General features: G+C 47.2%; 1 long non-coding RNA gene across 1 annotated transcript; it reads left to right on the forward strand.

Moving 5' to 3' along the window:
• Nucleotides 1-4: 4 nt before the first annotated feature.
• Nucleotides 5-21,327, forward strand: LOC125445811. The gene is made up of 3 exons (XR_007246330.1): nucleotides 5-179; nucleotides 18,089-18,154; nucleotides 21,271-21,327. It is a non-coding gene; the product is annotated as an uncharacterized LOC125445811 (long non-coding RNA).
• The last annotated feature ends 613 nt before the right edge of the window (nucleotides 21,328-21,940 follow it).

The following is a 21,940-nucleotide window of genomic DNA, read 5'->3' on the forward strand; positions in this document are numbered from 1 at the left end:
CTTCAAGTTTGGTAACGGGGCTGCGCGAGGTCTTCCTTCTCGTTTGATCCTTTCGCGGTCAAACTGCGCATGCGTCCTTCTGAGACGCTTTCCAGTCAGAGAAAAAATAGACACCCCCCCTCCCCCCGCCCTTTCTTCGTCGCTGAGGAAGGTAGGAACGATAAGCGGAGGATGGCCCGGTAAGTCCGGTCATTGACATTTAAAGGGGGGGGAAAGGGTTTCGCACACGCGTCAGGCCTCGGAAGCGTAGAGAAAACCGTTAAAAGTCCACGCGAAGAAGATCCGGCCACGGGAGGGGGGAGGAGCGGCGAGAGACCCACAATGCATCACGTGCACAGCGCCTTGGCGCCAAGGAGGGGAATATTCCCACAATGCATTGCGGAGGCCAGTCCGGGCCAATGGGGAGCGTGGAGGCGGCCAGCCTCAGTATTCTCGCAGCTTTCAAGGCTGCGGGGCGAAGGCGAACGTTGCTGCTGCTGCGGGTCCACTTTTCAGCAGGCTTCTTTCCTTTCTGATACCAGCTGGGTCCGGAAAAGGCCGCAGGAAAATTGCAAATTTGCTTCGGCCATTGAAGAATCAGAGGCCTCTTCCGCACACGCAAAATAATTCGTTTTCAAACTGCTTTCACAACTGTTTGCAAGTGGATTTTGCCATTCCACACAGCTTTGAAGAGCACTGAAAGCAATTTGAAAGTGCATTATTCTGCATGTGCGGAATGAGCCAGAGAGAATTTCAGAAGAATGGCAGCTTCTGTTTTGTGGAGTACATAAAAGTTCCTCATAGGACAGTGGTGGCGAACCTTTGGCACTCCAGATGTTGTGGACTACAATTCCCATCAGCCCCTGCCAGCATGGCCAATTGGCATTGTAGTCAACAACATCTGGAATTGTAGTCAACAACATCTGGAGTGCCAAAGGTTCGCCACCACTTTATAGGATCATGGAGTTGGAAGAGGTCACAAGAGCCGTCGAGTCCAACCCTGTGCCATGCAAGGACACGCAGCACCAGCTGACGGCCATCCAGCCTCTACTTAAACACCTTCTACGAAAGAGACCATGCCACCCTCCAAGGCAACGCATTTCACTGTCAGACAGCCCTGACTGTCAGGAAGTTCTTTCCAATGTTTAGGTGGAATATCTTTTCTTGCACCTTGAATCCATCTCTCCTTGTCCTAGTCTCTGGAGCAGCAGAAAACAAGCTTGCTCCCTCGTTGACATGGCATCCCGTCAGACATTTAAACATGGCTATCGGGTCACCCCTTAACGTTTTCTTCTGCAAACTGAACATGTTTATGGAGTGCTTTGCCATTTCCTTCCCAGACTTACTTAGACTTCACTGTGTAACTGGGCACTTCGGGCAACAAGCGTTCTCCAATTATTTTGGTTGGCTGCGACAAGTTCAACTTGAAGAATGGAGAGACCTCTGCGGGCAAAATGGGGATATTGAGGGTTTTTTTTGTAGAGCCAGTGTTAGGAGTGGGTTGTATTAGGCTTAGTCTACTATTTGTTTTTGTATTTTAGGTTAGCTATTGGGCTAGGTTTGCTACACTAGCACTGCTATACTTCGTTTAGAGCAGGGGTGTCAAACTCGCGGCCCTCCAGATGTTCATAAACTACAATTCCCAACAGTCCTTCCCAACATGAGCATTGGCTATACTTGCAAGGGCTGATGGGAATTGCAGTTCATGAACATCTGGAGGGCCACGAGTTTGACACCTGTGGTTTAGAGGGTTAGTTAGTCTGGGCCTTTATATATACTTTCCCAGTTTGAGGTGTAGAAGGGAGGAGTCACCATCTCTTATTATTTTTATTGTTGACTAGTGATGCCATGATTACTGCTGTTTATTCATGTTCCTTGTTATGAGGTTGTGGTTATTTATTTATTTATTGTTTAGATGTTTATACCGCCCCATCCCCAAGGGTTATTGATGTTATTGATGCTTAATTCTGCGCACATTTATAATGTTATGATTATTGATGTTTATTCATATTGCCTGTTTGTGATGTTATGATTACTGTTGTTATGGTGATGTTATTACTGATATTTTGTTGTTTATAATTGTTGTTGTTGGCCGCCCTGAGTCCTACGGAGGAGGGCGGGATATAAATCAAAGAATAAATAAATAAAAATAAAACTTCGTCTCATGAGATGTGAGCCATGTTTAGGTCTTCTTTGAAGGTCTGGCGCCATGTTTTCCATGCTCTACCTCACTTTCGCTTTCTTCCAGATGGTACCCATCACATCATGGTCTTTGGGTCATGGCGACCTGGTAGGTGTAGGATCTAAGGCCAAAAGAAAGGGAGGAAGTAGGCAGGGCCCGCGATGGAATCCATAAATCAGGCCCAACCGTAATAAAAGATGGAAACAGGCAGCCTAAATTGCAGTGGGGGGCAGTAGGGCCATGGCCGGCCCCTCCAAAAGCCCGGTGGAATAGCTCCGTCTTGCAGGCCCTGTGGAACTCACCAAGGTCCCGCAGGGCCCGGACAGCTGGAGGTAGAGCATTCCACCAGGCAGGGGCCAGAGCCGTAAAGGCCCTGGCCTGGGTCGAGGCCAGCTGCATAGTCGCAGGGCCAGGGATCACTAACAGTTCTGCAGCCATCGTTCGCAGCGGCCTATATGGGACATAAGGGGTGATGCGGTCCCGTAGGTATGAGGGCCCCATGCCGCGTAAGGCCTTAAAGGTCAATACCAACACCTTGAAAACGATCCAGAACTCCACCGGGAGCCAGTGCAGACGGCGTAGCACAGGGGTGATACGATCTAAGTAACCACCACCTGTCAAGAGCATGATGCCGGCAGGGGATGATGGGAACTGTAGTCCATAACATCTGGAGGGCCGCGAGCTTGACACCTATGATTTAAGGCATATGTGGAAGAAAATAAACTAACTCCACAACTGTGAAAATGCAGAGAGAACACAGAAGAACCCTGCCCAAACTGATTCCAATAATTGTAGATCAATTGCCAGGAAGATCAGGAGTAAGCTGGCAACATGGGAAATCCAATATTGAGAGCTCAATAAAAAGGTTGTTTGGCTTGTGTTGCTTGCAGTGGACAAGGCAGCTGCGATCTGAACAGAAACAAGATCCTGATATGGCTGCTCCGTATAATATATGTGTTGTTCTGTTGAATATTCATTCCTGTTGAAATTGTTGCACATACACTCTAGAGGGCAGCAGACCATGAAATACGCACTTCCCTGCTTACTACATCTTCATCTAAGAAAGCACTTAAAATCCACTCAGTTGTGTGATTTGTTGTTGCCAGAATGGCAGACTTGAGTATCTGGAATAGGAAGGCCTTAAAGTTGAGCAAGATGACAGTGACAATTTGAGGGTCACTTTTCAAAGGGCACGTCCATGTGAAGAGAGAATACTGAAGACCTGTGGCATGTTTGTAAAATCTGTTCAGCTGCAAATGTACAAATTGTGTACGGAGGGGCACACAAAGGAACCTAACAGGTCATTGTATTGTTGAAGGCTTTCACGGCCGGAATCACTAGGGCAGGGGTCTTCAAACTATGGCCCTCCAGATGTTCATGGACTACAAGTCCCATCAGCCCCTGCCAGCATGGCCAAGTGGTAGGACTCATGGTAATTGTAGTCTATGAACATCTGGAGGGCCATAGTTTGAAGACCCCTGCGCTAGGGTGTTGTGGGTTTTCCGGATTGTATGGCCATGTTCCAGTCGGAGGCGTAGCTGGGCCAATTGCTAATGCGCCAGGAGCACATCTCCTGTGTTTTCTGCCCTCCCGTGGGCGCCCTGCCCTCTTGCCGCCCGCTGCCCCTGCCCCACTTCACACACATTGTTCTTTGTAGATCCTTAGTGAAATCAGGTGCAGGCTGTCATGTTCACTTCAGGTTGAAAACGGCTCATGCAGTGGGAACTACACTTCCCAAGAGACTTTGGGGCTTGCAAGGTCTCCTGGGAAGTGTAGTTCCCCATTGCCAGGCCGTTAACCTGAAAGATGAACAGGCCGCTTCTAGCCTGGGCACCTCGTTTCTACCTAAGGTAAGTGAAAATCGAGGGGGCAGGGGGTGATTTTCCACCCTCCAGGCACGCACCCGATGCAATGCGCCCCCTGCCCCCTGATAGCTCTGCCTCTGGTTCCAGCAGCATTTTCTCCTGACGTTTCGCCTGCATCTGGGGCTGGTATCTTCAAAGGATCTGATGGAAGTAAAGCAAGTGGAGTATATATACCTGTGCAATGTCCAGGGTGGAGAAAGAACCATTTGCATTGGTTAAAAGTATTAAGGGTGCAATTTGCAAGTATAATTTACATGGGGTGCTGTGTGGTTTCCGGGCTGTCTGGCCGTGTCCTAGCAGCATCCTCTCCTGACGTTTCGCCTGCCTCTGTGGCTGGCCTCTTCAGAGGATCTGATGAAGATGCCAGCCACAGTTGCAGCGGATGAAGATGCCAGCCACAGATGAGGGATAGATGCCACTTTGATCTGATAGCCGAGTAGAGCAGACAACAGCCAATCAGGAACGAAGAGGCGCCAAGGTGATCCCGCCCTCTGAGCATGGCTCCAGCACGACGACCTCGGCTGCTGTGGGGAGTGACTACGGAATCGACCTAGGTCAGTACTTTCATGGACCAGGTCGAACCTAGGTCGATTCCGCAAGTGGGGAATTGACCTCTCCTTAGTTATCTTTTTGTACTACTCCTCATTCTTTTGGTCTCTGTTCGGAACCCAGAAGCATTACACTGGGGATCACATGTTTGGGTCATTCATAAAGGAGCCAGTGCATCACTAATGCCTAACATAATGAGAGCTTGATATAGTCTTTTCCTGCCAGCCCAACGGCATTTTGCAGTTTTCCTCCCTGCTCTGTTCCTGCCTTGGCTGTGGCTGCACTTATAACAGCACATGTTTCAATGCGAAGCACCAGCTTCTGCTAATTCACAGTCTTAATGAGTATCCGATGATGGACTGGAGCCAGATGACACGTGGCTTTGGTGTCTTTTTAAAATGCTGGCTAAACTCTGATGAGAGAGAGTAATGAGGCAGGAGGAATCACACGCCACGTGCTTGGATGAGAAACATGCAGTTGTCATGAATATCCTTAGGTTGCTTGTTGGTGCTGTCTTTCTCCAGCTTCTCTCACTTCATCTGTTCCTACATTTCGCTCCAACATAGTTCTTCTAAGCACTGTACCTACAGCTTGGATGAAAAAATAATCGCCAAATTATAATTCCAGTAACTGATGCTTTTCAGAAATCATTCCAGGTTTCTTGAGAGTAGATCTCACTGATCACCATGGAATTTGCATGTTCCATCTAGGCCAGGGGTAGGGAACCTTTAGCACTCAAAGAGCCATTTGGACCCGTTTTCCACTGGAAAAGAAAACACTTGGAGCTGCAAATAATTGTTGACATTTAAAATAAAGAAAACACTATATGTATAGGGTTTTTTTTAACCTTTTACTCCGCTCATTCTGAGAAGTGCATGGATGAAGCTGGCGGCTCGGTCTCGCTGGCCGCCGGGAAAGCACCTGCCCCGCTCCAACGGGGCGGGCGAGAGGGGAAGCCTGCGGCGCAGCCCAGCCGACCATGGGCAGTTGGTGCGCCCACCCTGCTGCCTGCAGGGTGGGCAAGGATGGAGCCGGCAGCTCGGCTCGTGGAGCCACAGTGCAAGGGCAGAAGAGCTGCATGTGGCTCTCGAGCCGCAGGTTCCCTACCCCTGATCTAGGCTGAATAAGATGAGGTATTTGGGTGAATTTCTCTATTCTTATAACTTCTATCTGCAATCATGTTAGGTCTCGAACCTTCAGTCAATAAACGAATTCTGTGTTGTTGATCGGCAGTATTTATTGGAAGGCAACGAAGCACCCAGCTTGTTAGAAGCTAGTTCTAGCGAACCTGGCTTTTGCTATCCTCGTTATTCGGGAATGATCTCCCCTCCCGTTTCCTCTAAAGAATGTGAGAAAGTGTTAGTTTGGAGCTGAGGTGCCCCAAGATTGGCAACAGATAGAGCTGAAGCCATCTGACCTCTTGCCCCCACAGAGCAACGGAAACATCCCATTTCCCATGAGAGCAGGAGGGGTCAGGGGTAAGCCTAGTTATCTACAAAGTGTGTGAAACCATAAAGACAGAGATCAAGGGAAGAATGTCCCATTACAGTAGTGATACATTACATATATTTTGTAGTGATTTCACTGAGCTAGGAATGCATCTCAATCACCTAGGTGCAATCCCTGATAAATATGCAGTTGACAGGTAGAAACTAAATACTTGGCTTCTGTGGCTCACATGTATGCTGTCTCCTTGTCACACTACCAAATTCCAAATGTTTTAAACTACGACTTTAAATATTAAAATACATTCAGAATATTCATGAGAACTATGCGTGTTATAAGAAAATGAATCTGTAACTTTTTTTGTAAATACAACTTTAAACTGCTTGAAAAAAGTTCAGTATCCACAAGTTACAATAACTTTCACAAAGTTACTAGAGATAAATGCAGGTGGTTTCATGTGTAAGCACTAGTACATTTGAGGGCATAAGAGGAGTTTGTGTCACAAATCAGGGCCTTTAATAATGTCTAATTTATTGAGTTTTAAAGTTGGTTTAAGAACATAAGAACAAGCCAGCTGGATCAGACCAGAATCCATCTAGTCCAGCTCTCTGCTACTCACAGTGGCCCACCAGGTGCCTTTGGGAGCTCACGTGCAGGATGTGAAAGCAATGGCCTTCTGCGGCTGTTGCTCCCGAGCACCTGGACTGTTAAGGCCTTTGCAATCTCAGATCAAAGAGGATCAAGATTGGTAGCCCTAGATCAGTGATGGTGAACCTTTTCGAGACCAAGTGCCCAAACCGCAACCCCAAACCCACTTATTTATCGCAAAGTGCCAACACGTACCGAACCTGAATACTGAGGTTTTAACAGCCAGAAAACGGTTGGCTCCGAGGCGTGTGTTACTCGGGAGTAAGCTTGGTGGTAGTCGGTGGCTTTGCTTTGAAGCAACCGTGCAACTATTCCAACGGGTGAATCACGACCCTAGGAGGGTTTACTCAGAAGCAAGCCCCATTGCCAGCAACCGAGCTTACTTCCAGGTAAAGGATCGCGCTTTAGTTCTTCGCGTGAAAATAAGTGGGGTTTAACAGCGCTTAACAGGGTTACCTAAACTTCTTTCACAAAACTAGGTCTTAGGTTTAATGTTAATAATCGAGCCCAGCGGCCCAAGCAAGCCTAGATGTGTGGGGAGGGGACTCTGTTTGCGCGTGCCCACAGAGAGGGCTCTGAGTGCCACCTCTGGCACCCGTGCCATAGGTTCGCCACCATTGCCATAGATCGACTTCTCCTCCATAAATCTGTCCAAGCCCCTTTTAAAGCTATCCAGGTTAGTGGCCATCACCACCTCCTGTGGCAGCAGGAGGTTTATGTAAGAATATATTATTTTATGGTTTATGTAAGAATATATTATTTTCCGGTTACAAATGATGTATTGACTTTTATAACAGTCTCTATGTTCAGTAAGAATGTGTTGTAAAGGATGAAGACACCAAAACAGGCCTTTATTTGGTGAAACCCGTTAACACGATTGCATCATGAATGTTTGGAAAACATCTATACGTACATTTCCGAAAAGGCACATAAGCTAACAAAAAGTTTTGAAAGCGGTTGAGAACCATTTTTACGGACTTTGCATTAGATCTGGTTGAATAATGACTTGTATCTGACCTTCTAATGTCAGAAAAAGGATGTCAAACTCGCGGCCCTCCATCATGCTGGCAGGGGATGATGGGAACTGTAGTCCACAACATCTGGAGGGGCGTGAGTTTGACGCCTGTGTCTAATGCCTCTAAATTTTAATGTAATAAAACATGTTTGCATTTTTCTTCTTGTTTCAAAGTTTATTATTATTAGTCTCATAGTCTCCAGGTAATGGCTGGAGATCTCCTGGGATTACAACTGATCACCAGCCGGCAAAGTTCAGTTCTCCTGGGGGAAATGGCCGCTTTGGAAGGTGGACTCTTCAGCCCTGTACCATACTGAAGTCCCTCTGCTTCCCAAATCCCGCCCTCCTCAGACTCCACCCAAAATCTCCAACTTGGAGCTGGCAACCCTAAACATTAGCCAATAGGCACCCATACTAACCCATCTCACAAGGTTGTTTTGAGAATAAAACGGAGGAGATGAGGACAGAGGTGTGTCGGGGGGAGGGAAATGGCACCTGGGGACAACACCTTGGGGCGGGGCTCAGGGGCACCAAGCCCTGCCCCCCGCTTCTCTGCTGGCTGGCTCCTGACATGCCCAGGGCCTGGGGAGGGCAAAAGCTGGCCTGCACGGAGGGCGGGGGATTGGGCTCAGGGGAGTGGGGCCACCCGTTGCCGAGCCCCCCACTCAGAGGTGGGATGCAGCCTATTCGCACCTATTTGGTAGAACTGGTTACTAAAATTTTCTCAGTTCGGAGAACCGGTTATTAATGATTAACTCCACTAGGGACAAGGGGGTAATCTCTGCCCCTGGGTACAACAAATCTAGTCGAGTGGGGGATGCAAAATCGCCCCCCAGGGCCCCCTGCCCCCCTCCCACATGTGTATGAACTGTATGAAATAATACAGTATATAGTAATTCTATTTTTTTTTGTTCATTGGTATAAAGGTTGGGAAAGTATTATAGGTAAAGATTTTTCATTGTCTTTTTTCCCCTTGAAATTTATATTGGAAAGAGAGACTAAGGATTTTGGATCTCTCCCTCTGTTAGTTTTCTTTCAAGTGGAATAGATAAAGTAGTTATAGGAATCTGAAGGGGAAGTAGAAAGTAGGGAGGGAGGGAAATATGGGAAGGAGGGAGGCAATATAGGATGTTTTAGTTGGGGGGGGTTGAGAGAGATAGACAATTAGATATGTTTGTAATATGTTAACAATTGTAAACAGTTTTTGGTTTCTCTCCTTACTTATGTTATTATTTAAAATCAATCAATATAATTATATAAAAAAGAAATAATACACTACCTTTCGGTATATTGCTTTTTTAATACTTTAAACAGTCATTATTTGAATCTAGAGGCGGGGCGAAGGGGAACTGCACCTGGGGCGCACGCGCCCTGCGTCCTTGCCACAGCCCCGCCCAGGAATGCCCTGCCCCCAGAATGCCTGGCCACGCCCCCTTCGTGCCCCGCCACGTCCCATTGGTGCTACGCCACTGTTTGAATCCCACCACCATCAGAACCTGTTACTAAAATTTTTGAATCCCACCACTGCCCCCACCCTGTATCCCTGAAGGCTGCCTTTTGCCCTCCCCAGGTCCTGGGGATTCAGGAGCCAGCCTGCAGGGAGGCCGGGGATGGGTGGGCCAGGCGGCCCAAGAGCCAGCCTGCTGCCACAGTGTCTGTCCGAGCCGCCCCCCGGGGGCCTGGCGAGGGAAGGAGGTGGCTCTGATGGGCTAGTTCTTTCTTTAGGCACCTCCCCTGTGCCAACCCAGCTCTTCTGAGCCATGTCAGCACAGGGGAGGAGGGGGCAATTCCAGTGGTGGGATCCAAAAATTTTAGTAACAGGTTCCCATGGTGGTGGGATTCAAACTGTGGCGTAGCGCCAGTGGGGCTGGGCGGGTCATGACGGGGGTGTGGCTGGGCATTCCGGGGGCGGGGCATTCCTGGGCGGGGCTGTGGCAAGGATGCAGCCGCTGCGCCGGTCCTTGGGCGGGAAACAAATGCACGCAGGCGCAGGCTGCCACGCACACCGGTGCACCTCCTGCTAGACTGCTTCGAGTTCTTCGCGCTACTGCTGAGAGGAGGGGCGTGACTAAGGCAAAAATCATGTGGCAAAATCACCCATTAGTAACCCCCTCTCGGCACACACAAAGAATTAGTAACCTACTCTCGGGAACCTGAGAGAACCTGCTGGATCCCACCTCTGGCCCCTCCCCCCCCCTCTGTGCCCGTGGGTGGTATGACTATGGGTGAGGGCAATGTAAACTGTTCTGGATGCCTGTTGGTGAGAAAAGCAGAATATAAATGGGGAAAAAAAGGATCCACGCCCTTTTTAAACTGAGCTATTCTGAAAATGTACAGACTTCCCCCTCCCCTCGCTTGTCTCTGGATAGAAAATGGTGCTCGGAGTGTCATAAGCAGTGGCGTAGGAGGTTAAGAGCTCGTGTATCTGGAGGAACCGGGTTTGATTTCCAGCTCTGCTGCCTGAGCTGTGGAGGCTTCTCTGGGGAATTCAGATTAGCCTGTGCACTCCCACACACGCCAGCTGGGTGACCTTGGGCTAGTCACAGCTTCTTGGAGCTCTCTCAGCCCCACCTACCTCACAGGGGTGCTTGTTGTGAGGGGGGAAGGGCAAGGAGATTGTAAGCCCCTTTGAGTCTCCTGCAGGAGTGAAAGGGGGGCTATAAATCCAAACTCCTCCTCTTATTCCTCTTCCTCCTCCTCCTCCTCCTTCTCCTCTTTCTCTTTCTCTTTCTCCTTCTCCTTCTTCATAAGAGTGCTTTAAAAACACCTCCTTCCCACATTGCAAGTGTTGCGTCTGTCTTCATCCATCCAGAGCTTCCAACAGCCCCGTCTTTGGTTGAATACGACAGTGTTATTTTCAGAGAAATCTGGGCAACACACTGTCAAAAGGGGCAGCATATGGTTGTTCAGCGAGCGCCGAGTTTACGTGGGAGGAAGCAGAAGGGTCCCCGCCAACTTTCAATAAATAAATCAGTTTTGCCTTGAAGAGCTCATGAGCTACTTTTCAAAAACCATTCAGACTGTGCGATCTGCAATCAGAGATCCAATCCAGGCAAAGGCTGATATGAGAAACACTTACGCAAACAGCGTTCTGGCTGCAGGCCGAAAAGCCCTTCTTTGTTTACTGTTGCATTATCAAGGCCTGGGGAGGGAAGCATGAGATTCTCGCCTGTGAAGTATGAGATTGGCCAGGGGCTCTGAATATTGTGTGTATTCAAGTAAAATCAGAGGTGGGATCCAGCAGGTTCTCACAGGTTCCCGAGAGTAGGTTACTAATTATTTGTGTGTGCCGAGAGGGGGTTACTAATGGGTGACTTTGCCACGTGATTTTGGCCTTAGTTACACCCCTCCTCTCAGCAGTAGCGTGCAGAACTTGAAGCAGTCTAGCAGGAGGTGCACCGTTGTGTGTGGCAGCCTGCACCTGCGTGCATTCGTTTCCCGCCCCAGGACCAGCACAGCGGCTGCGTCCTTGCCACAGCCCCCGGAATGCCCCGCCCCCGGAATGCCCGGCCACGCCCCCGTTGTGCCCCGCCCAGCCCCATTGGCTTTACGCCACAGTTTGAATCCCACCACCATGGGAACCTGTTACTAAAATTTTTGGATCCCACCACTGAGTAAAATGGTTGGTAACTTCAGAGACAGGGTTCTATAGAGACAGGGTTCTTCTATAGAGAAGAGAATGGGTGGATTCCACTATAGAGAATTCTTCTTCAAGTAAAGTGCTTCCTGGGCAGCCGTTTGATCGCGAGAGGCTGCGACCCATATTCAAACTAAAGAATCACAGATAGTGTGATTCTCAAATAATCTGTATCGGGGGAGTTAACACGGGGTAGCCTCGCTTTAGGGGTAAGAGCCGCTCCGCCCCCGAAACAGTTTTTTCCCTGGCCCCAGCCCGGGTTTATTGGCCTGTGCAAAAGGGGCCTGACTGTAGAAATCCGCTTCTACTAAACCAGCCACGTGAGCCACAAGGAAGAAGAGAAGAAGAAGAGTTTGGATGTATATCCCCCCTTGTAAAGGATTCAATGGTGTTGACGAGGGGGGCAGCCGCCTGGCCTTGACTGCATTCCACAGCCCGGGCGATGGGCCAGCTTCTCCGGCGGAGACCTTATCTCTGCGAGGGAGATGAGACCTCCGTTCCCATGGGAATCCGGGAGGGGGGATGGGATGGACAGAGTTATAACCTGTGTTTCTGGCGGGAGATCTTATTCCTGCCACTGCGTGTACTTGAGCTTTCTAAGATGTCTGAATAAACGGTCTTTTACACCAAAGAGCCTTTTATTTCTGCTTCTATGGAATTCCTTACACCCCTTTCTCTCCTGCAGGAGACTCAAAGGGGCTTACAATCTCCTTGCCCTTTCCCCCTCACAACAAACACCTTGTGAGGTAGGTGGGGCTGGGAGAGCTCTGGGAAGCTGTGACTAGCCCAAGGTCACCCAGCTGGCATTGTGGGAGTGCACAGGCTAATCTGAATTCCCCAGAGAAGCCTCCACAGCTCAGGCGGCAGAGCTGGGAATCAAACCCGGTTCCTCCAGATTAGATACATGAGCTCTTAACCTCCTATGCCACTGCTGGGGAGACCCCGGAAGAGGTCTGCGGCTTGTCTTGCTGCATCATCTTTTCATTTGAGGTGCTATTATTCTGTGCTCGGTGAGGCAGGCTCTGGAATGAAAGAACGACTGAATGAAACGGGAATCGCTCAGCAAGTGCCATTTCCCAGTCCCGATTCACAGATGACGAACGGCCGTCTTTCTTGATGTGTGGGAGGCCTGCATTATAATTTGGCACTTACCTTCGGCTTTATAATTGGTAGCATGAGAGGAGGGGCTTGAGGCGCACATTCCCAAGTGGGCTCCTGTTGTGCTACGACCCACCCACAGCTCCCACAGTATTCCTGCCCCTGAGAGCAGGCTTCTTAGGAAGGCGAGATGTTTATTATCATCCCCCTTTCCCCCCTGTTGTTTCTCTTGGGGACTCCTGTGGCCGGTTGCCTGACTTCCTGGCCCAACGGTTTCTCCTCGGCTCGCATCTGCTCCCCATGGCAGAACACATGCCAAAGGGCAGAAGAGTGGCACACGGGCAGCTTCCCCGTAGCAGAGATTTTCTTTCAGGCTAATTTTAGTCAGGACCAATATCACTGTGCCAGCTGCCCTTGTTTCTTTCAAAGCTGCCGAGGACTTCAGGACTTCTGTGCGCTGAATCATCTCTCTGATCCATTTGAGGGCAACTACTTTGGAGGGGGGGAGCAGTGGTGGGATCCAAAAATTTTAGTAACAGGTTCCCCTGGTGATGGGATTCAAACTGTGGCGTGGTGCCAATGGGGCTGGGCGGGGCACGACAGGGGCGTGGCCGGGCATTCCGGGGGTGGGGCATTCCTGGGCGGGGCTCAATTTCAATTTCAATAAGCCTTTATTGGCATATACGCGATAGTATAAAAATACAGTTCCAGTTAAAAAGTGAATAGTAAAAAACTTCGCGTTTGTCATACATTCAGTTTACAAACTTCTGACAAAAACTTTGCCACTGTAAGGCAACAATGAAAATCCTGACAATTTAAAAGCGTAACTACTTTATCTGATTCAGTATAATCAATCATAGGGTCTATAGCTTGGGATAGCAGGCTGGATCGAAGTTCTTGGTATAATACGCAGTTCAGGAGAATGTGTGGGATGGAATCCAGCTGTCCTATGCTACAGGGACAGAACCTCTTATCGCTTGGAAGACCTTTAATTCTTCCTCTAGGTAGCGGAGATGGCATGATGTTAAATCTAGCCAGCATATAGGCTCTCCTGTATATGGGATTTGTGAGCGCTGTAATATAATAGGCTGGGTATCCCTGCGTGAAAGGAATTAACATATTTGTTGGTGAACAAGATTTATTTGCCAAGCTCTGCAGTTGTTGATAGTCCATTGCTTCTCCTGGTTGGGCGGGGCTGTGGCAAGGACGCAGCCGCTGCGCCGGTCCTTGGGCGGGAAACGAATGCACGCAGGCGCAGGCTGCCACGCACGCCGGTGCCCCTCCTGCTAGACTGCTTCAAGTTCTGCGCGCTACTGCTGAGAGGAGGGGCGTAACTAAGGCAAAAATCACGTGGCAAAATCACCCATTAATAACCCCCTCTCGGCACACACAAATAATTAGTAACCTACTCTCGGGAACCTGTGAGAACCTGCTGGATCCCACCTCTGTGGGGGGGTGGCTTTGCCCCACTCCTGCCCAAGGGATGTTTTCTAGGCATCCACATTCTGGCCATCTTTCAGAGGTCCAGCAGGGGCCATCTGGTTTGCCCAAGCCTTTGCTGCTCGTGTATTTTGTTTCTGTTTATGTATAGGTGCATTTAATACGTTTTATTTATCACACTGGTGAGAAAGCTTGCCTGGGGCAATAGACAGTAGTGTATTGCATTACTCCAAGAAGGGGAGGGTGGCACAGTTCTCCCCTACCCTCTTAATCCTCTTGACAAGCCTGTGGGGTTGGCAAAGGACAGTGGCAGATGTTCATCTGAGCACCTTCTAATCAGGAGCAGTCTATCTGAGTCGTTACAACTTTGAATTTTACCTACAATAGGCATTTTCAGTTCCCCTGGAGAAAATGGGTGCTTTGGAGGCTGGGCTCTATGGTGTTGTCCCAGAGGTGGGATCCAGCAGGTTCTCACCAGTTCCCGAGAGGGGGTTACTAATTATGTGTGTGTGCCGAGAGGGGGTTACTAATTGGGTCCGCTTTTCCGTTAGAAATTTCATTAGGTCCAAAAATCATAAAGTCCTGTTTCCCTATTTGTATTTTTTGACTAATCCTATGCAGAGAAGAGCCCTCACACTTGCTCGCTTCAATGTTTTCCCCTCCGCTTTATTGCTTGGTAGATTTAACAACTTGGAAATGAGCGAAAGGGTATGCTCTTGTGGTGAACAACAAATTGAAACATTGGCACATCAACTGCTTTGCTGCCCTAAATTTGCTAATATCAGATCAAAATATTCCAATATTCTTTCTAGGATACCTAGTGAAATGGAAGAATCAAGTAGACTCCCTTTCCTTCTGGACAATTCTGACAATGAAACTTGTGAATTGGTAGCACGATTTTTACTGGAGGTGATGCACAATCAATAATTTATATTCTATCTTAAACCTTTGTATTTGTGTACCTTTTATCTCAGGTTTTTTATTGTGTTATGATTATTGTTATGCCAAATAAAGGCTTATTATTATTATATAAAGTCCTGTTGTTTCCTGTGTGGCTGGTTAGCGAAGGTAGAAAACAGGATAATTCTCCCTGTTGGGCTGTTTTAAAAACATGTTTTAGAAATATGGTAAAGTTTTTTGTTTAAGGAAAGTCTCCTTTTGATTTCTAGAAACAAAATTAAGTATTTGAAAGTATTAAGTATTTGACAAGCAGTCAATTAGAGGAGAAGTCGTTGTTTCTGTTGGCAGCAGATGATAGGACTTGCTATAATGAGTTTAAATTATGGACAGAAAGATACCAGCTGGAAATTAGGAACTTTTTTTTAACAGTAAGAGTTTTTTACAGTAACAGAGAAAGTATTAATGCCCCGTCCCCGGAATGCCCGGCCACGCCCCTGTCGTGCCCCGCCCAGCCCCATGGACGCTACGCCACTGTTTGAATCCCACCACCATGGGAACCTGTCACTAAATTTTTTGGATCCCACCACTGTGTTGTCCCCATTGGAGTCTCTGACCTTCCCAGAGTCTATCCACAAATCTGCAGGAGCTCCCAACTTACTGCTGACCACCCCGCCCATCATCCCCCACCATTAATCGGGGGGAGCTGGCAGCCCTCTCCCCTGAGCTCTTTGAGAGGGAGACAAAATGTCAGACCAGAGCCCTGTGTGGGTGAGCAGGCTGACCGGAAAGGCCAGTTGAAACGGAAGACATCAAAGCCATGTCATCTGTGCTCATGCCTATCAGATTGAGCCGGGGTTAAATCTGTTTTTCTGTATTTGCCGTTGCCCTTGTACACCACCCACTGCCTGGCTCATATCCACAGCCGCGCCAACACACAAAGCATTGCATACCCGGTCAGTCTGCAAGAGTGGCTAAACAGTTTTCCAAGATAGGCAGGTTCATGATAAGAACTAAGAACATAAGAACATAAGAACAAGCCAGCTGGATCAGACCAGAGTCCATCTAGTCCAGCTCTCTGCTACTCGCAGTGGCCCACCAGGTGCCTTTGGGAGCTCACAGGCAGGATGTGAAAGCAATGGCCTTCTGCTGCTGCTGCTACTCCCGAGCACCTGGTCTGCTAAGGCATTTGCAATCTGAGATCAAGGAGGATCAAGATTGGTAGCCATAAATCGACTTCTCCTCCATAAATCTGTCCAAACCCTTTTTAAAGCTATCCAGGTTAGTGGCCATCACCACCTCCTGTGGCAGCAACTGCTCCACTCAAGCAGATACCTCCAGCTGCAGACTTCAAAGGACTTCTAAGTAATTACAGTCACACAGTTCACAAGAAGACGTGCGGGTGGGTGCAAAATAGGTTTCTCTCTCTCTCTCTTCCCAAGTTCCTCACTAAAATCACCTGTCATTTCAAAAATGGATCTCAGGTCTTTTCAAAGGGAACATGTTCAGAAAATATCAGCCAATGTTCCACGAGAGCAAATCCCAGGGTGTTCACCAGCACCTGCACAAAGACGGCTGCTCTCAAGAGAATCCAAAATCTAGACAGCCCCTCTGGCGAGTCCCACAAACTGACAAAGCCGAATTAGGGGATGCGGGATCCCAGCTTTTCTGGTGACCCTTAGAAAGGCCATGGAAATTTACCCAGAACAGGAAGATGCCCAAATAAGGCACTTCAAACTTTGGGGGGGGGGGGGGGAACCGCATGGCAAGGGGGAAAGTTTTCTTGGAGACTAAGAACAAAGACCTAGGTGACTCTATCATGGGCTAAGAGAAGCACCTCTGGCCTGGATGTCCCAAGAGATCTATAAGAATGTATTCAGCTGAGCAAATCTCTGTAACTGCATTTTATTTCTGTTTTCTTTTTTTTAATAAAATTTTTATTATTAATTTAAAAAGGTAAACTTACAAAACAAATTATACAAGTGCTCAGAATCATACATAAAATCAACATAGTATTGACTTTCCCTACATACATATATAGATCCATAAATATATATAATACCCTCTACCACCCCTCACCCCTTAGTGCCCCTCACCCATACTTTACAAGATATTAGTGCTTAGAATGTTACTTTGGATTTACTTTCTACAAGATATGTATTATAACATTAATCTTTTATCATGAATAGTGTTATCTATATATATATATAAATCTAACAGTGTGTTTGTCCCTGATGGTCTCCCTCAGAAACTGCTGGACGGATTGCCCCAAATTTTCACATGACATCCCTCCCTGTTGCTGGCAGGTACTCGGACCTTCAAACCACCGAAAGTCCATACCTGAGCCAGGTAAAACGTCTTTTTCCTGGCGCACCAGGCCATGAAGCTGGTTGTGTTTAACTGTCACCCTTAGAATGTCCGTGCAGCCTGTCTGTCTGTGGCCTGAGGGCTTGGAATGAGGGCTTAGGATGTTCCCGCAGATGGGCAGAGATGAGCAGTGAAAACAGTAAATAGGTAATACTGTTATACGACTGGAAGTGAAACACATACACACTTTGCCATGTGAGACGTCAGGTGGGGTCCCCCCCACACATATGCAGGTAACTTTCACTCTCTGTGCCTCACCCACTGCTACCACATAACACACCTACTCTCATACACATCCAGCTCATCCTCACACACCTCACTCTGCCCTCCCACACATCCAACCACCACTTACCCACTTCCTCACCCATATTCACCACAGCTCTCTTTTACTAAAAGTGAGCTGGAGTTTGCCTTTTTCTTCTAAGAAAATCTACGGGGTGGGGGCGAAACAGCACTACTGGCTCCGCTTCTTTTGCACGTGGCCCTTTAAGAACCCAGGGAGCTGGCCTCGATCTGAGCGCCTCACCACCCTGCCTCTGCTGCCTGACTGGGATACCTCCTTGCCCCAGTTCTGCCTTACCCAAGCAAGGACTTTGCGTGTCAACCAGCCTCGTGGACAGCGGGATTCGCACTCTGGACAGTTCCGTTGTGGAATGGAAAGGGTTACCTTATACTAAAAAAACAAGACACCACCATATAACGATGTGCATTGAAAAGGGAAAGAGGGATTCCATTTGACCACCCCAAAAGGCTATGCTGCGGATCATTGGACCTGCATGGACATCTGTGTGGGTTGCGGACTGTGATGAGAAGGACAATTGCCACAGCAACACGTGGCCGGGCCCCGCTAGTTACTTCTAAATTTGCTTCTTACATTACATGCAATCTTAATCTCTTATCTTAACTCAGGTAATATATTCCTTGTTATATTATCTTGTAGCTTTTATCTCTATCTTGTATTCCAGACTTCCCCTATGACTGACCCAAATTGACCTATCGTCAGTGATTTCTGCACTGAAAAATCAGCTAAGGTAAGTATTAGTTTTCCAAATGTAATTCTTCCTAATTGGCATCTTTTTCTGTGTCATTTGTCAACTCATATGAAGTATACTATCTATTATTTCGGTATTTTGTTGTCCCCCTTCTATATATTGTACGTAATATTTCCAGGTCCTTTGAAATCTTGACCACGGTGTTTCCTTAATTCTGGTGGCGATCTTATTGAGTAGGAGATATTCTGTCATTTTCAGGAACCATTCTTCTATTTTCGGTACTTTTTCTTTTCTCCAACGTTGTGCTATTATTATTCTCGCTGCGGTGGAACTGTAAAGAAAAAAATCTTTATTAATATTTAATGAAGTTTTTAATCCTATTCCTAGCAGGTACAATTCTGGGGTTGCTTCGAACGAAATTTTTAGTATGTCTTGTATTGCTATGTGTAATTGTTTCCAAAATTTCCTTATTTTAATACAGTCCCACCACATATGTAACAATGTACCTGTCTCCTTCTTACATCTCCAGCATTTCGGAGATTGACCTTTATATATCTTTGCCAATATTGTAGGTGTTAGATACCATCTATGAAAGATCTTTAAAAAGTTTTCTCTCAATTCCAAACTGGCTGAGAAGGTTTTGTGCAGTTCCATGGTTCCTTCCCAGTCTTGCAATTGAATTTCTTTATTAAAATCTGTTGCCCATCTTATCATTGTTTCTTTCACTATTTCTGTTTCTAAAATCATAGATAATAATAGTTTATATATTTGACTCAATTTCTTTTTCGATGTAAGGAATATTATCTGGTCCAGTTCCGTGGGAGTATTGCTTATACCCCACTCTTTTAGATCTTGTTGCAGTTGTTGCTGAATTTGTTGATACGTGAACCACTGGCATTCTTTTCTCTGAAATTTAATTTTATCTCTTTCTTTCAATCTTACCATATTCTGTTTTCCAACAAATCGTTGAGAACTCAGCTGGTTGGAGTTATTGGAGAAAAGGACCCAGATTTTTACTGAAACAAGCTTGACTCTCCCAGGCTTGGTTTCATGATAGTAGCTAATACCTCAGAGGATATGTTTGAGTACAAAGACAAGGCCCAAGTTTGAGTGAGAGAGGAGGAGACTTTGGGACTGTGTCTTTTGTGCAGGGGGAAAGGGCACATGATAGCCTTGTGCTCACAAGGGAACCGCCGCATGCAAGCCTCAATTGGAGAGGGACCCAAGAAGAAGGAACTGACCAAATCCACCTGGTGGGCTGCAGGTGGGGCTGATGGCCAGGGCCCCTGTCTCCCCAGTGAAGAGTGATGGTTCAGGAGAGGAGCTTGTGGATGAGGATAAGAAAACCCTAAGGCTGGTGGGAAACAAGGTAGACCTTGTCTGAACTGTGCCAAGGGAATTCTCCCCCACTAAAATTCTGTCATCTCAACAGTAATTACAATGCAACTCTTGAAATCATTAAACAATGATTTCCCCAGAGATTCCTGTACATGGAGGAACCACATTTGGTGAATCTGATAGCACAACATTGTCTTTCCCTTGTCTTGTCTGACAAGGATTTCCAACTGCTGGAAGCTTAGCTGCACTGGCAGTTTGCAAAACTCTTTCCAGCAAATGTTGCAATTCAGCCAAGTAGTTTGCAGAAGGGATGGGGGGTTGCAACTGGAATCCCTTCCTTCATGAAACTGCCAAACAGAATCATTTGTTTCAAATTCACACAGCAACATCTCTTGAACTTACATCACATAACAAAACAGTTTTATGGGGATCAAACCCCAACTTGCTGCACACTTCCATTGCAAGCAATTTATTTTTGCAATCTCACTTCCAAGCCCCACGCTGGTTGGGCGCCAATCTGTAACCTCTAGCTGTGGATTCTGTGGGGCAGAACTTGGAATGAGTTTGCAACCACAAATTTTAAAAACAAAATGGGTTACTTTCTTAACATATAACATCAAACGTCAACATTTAACATCACGCTTCAAGGCCCTGTTCGGGTTTCATTTCAATTTCTAGTTACCGTCTTGTAATGTCAAGTCCATTTCTTCCTGCAAGTGGGTTGGCTCCTGAAGACTCCGAGGGCTTGGTGAACAGGATTCAACATGATGAAGGTTTCCAGGAGAACTCTCACCCATTGCAACCACAAAAACCCTGAAACAATAAACTCCAACATTTACAACATAGCCAGGTCAGAAGGAAAGGCACAAAACAGAAGGAAAGGCACAAAACAGCCTGAGTGAGCTGTCTGGGTTGTTCATCCTTCAGTTATTTATTACTATGGTTGATTTCACAGCTGCCAGTCCTTTAGCTGGTTGTTGGCCTTCATTACAATTCGAGCCTCACCCAGAGGCCTAGGAAGCTGTAATGTATCGACGTTGTATTCGTGCAGATCCCAGTACGGCTGCCTTCTGAATCTGCCAGATGTTAATTTTGTCGATTTGAAGATGTTTCATGTGCTGCTGTAGTGTTTTCGGGATGCTGATTACCACTGGGACAACCTCAGCTGGTTTGTGCCATAGACAAGTCCAATTTTCAAATCGTGGTATCTAGTGACCTTCTCATGTTCTTTTTCAATGACCCTGCTGTCACCGGGGACTGCTATGTTGATGATGGTCACTTTCTTGTCCCTCAGGATCTTGACCTTCTCATTTTCCATTACTTTCTCTGGACAATGTTCCTACCAGTTCTTAGCTGTTCTTATGTTGTAATTCTTCCATAAATTCCATTGGATCATCTTGGCCACTGTGCCTCTGTTTGTACTCAGTCTGGGCAATCTTTTTGCAGCAGCTGAGGACATGATCTACAGTTTCATCGGCTTCTTTGCACAATCTGCACTTTGCATCATTCAAGGATTTTTTGATTCTGGCCTCGATCGAATTTGTTCTAATGACTTGCTTTTGAGTGGCTAAAATCAGGGATTCAGTTTCCTTTTTCAGACTTCCAGTTGTGAACCACAGCCAGGTTCCCCCTTGCTCCGCCCCTGCACCTGCACTTACAGTTACCAGATCCAGGTTGGGAAACACCTGGAGATTTTGGAGGTGGAGCCCGGGGAGGGTGAGGTTGGGGAGGGACTTCAATGGGATGTTGTTGGGAACTAGTGGGAAGGTAGTTGTTTGTTTTTGCTATGTTGTAAATGTTGGAGTTTATTGTTTCAGGGTTTTTGTGTTTGTAATGGGTGAGAGTTCTCCTGGAAACCTTCATCATGTTGAATCCTGTTCACCAAGCCCTTGGAGTCTTCAGGAGCCAACCCACTTGCAGGAATAAATGGACTTGGTATTACAAGACTGTAACTAGAAGGACTTGAAATGAAACCCGAACAGGGCCTTGAAGCGTGATGTTAAATGTTGACGTTTGATGTTATATGTTAAGAAAGTAACCCATTTTGTTTTTAAAATTTGTGGTTGCAAACTCATTCCAAGTTCTGCCCCACAGAACCCACAGATAGAGGCTACACTAGCAACCCACCCTATTCCCTAACAGCAGAGCTGGAAAGGGCCAGTGATCAGCCACCATTTTAGCAACTGTCTGGCAACTTCCTGTCAAGGCCTAGCGGAGTCGGCACCATTTGCAAACTGTTAGGAGGCTGCTACGCTCCGTCTCGCCAAAAGAAAAAAACAAAACAAAATGGTAATGTCACTCACCACATGCTACACCGTCTTTGTTTTGAAACGCTCCATTTGGGTCCCTTTTCTCTGCCTTCATGAAGGGGAGTGGGGGGGGAAGCAGGACAGGCTGACAGATTGCACAAATGGAGTCTGTATTTCACACAAAACAATGGATGGCATTTGAGTGCCAGCCTCCGGCACCCAGCAGACTGAAGAACAG

Source organism: Sphaerodactylus townsendi, linkage group LG16, assembly GCF_021028975.2.
Source record: "Sphaerodactylus townsendi isolate TG3544 linkage group LG16, MPM_Stown_v2.3, whole genome shotgun sequence".
Taxonomy (NCBI): domain Eukaryota; kingdom Metazoa; phylum Chordata; class Lepidosauria; order Squamata; family Sphaerodactylidae; genus Sphaerodactylus; species Sphaerodactylus townsendi.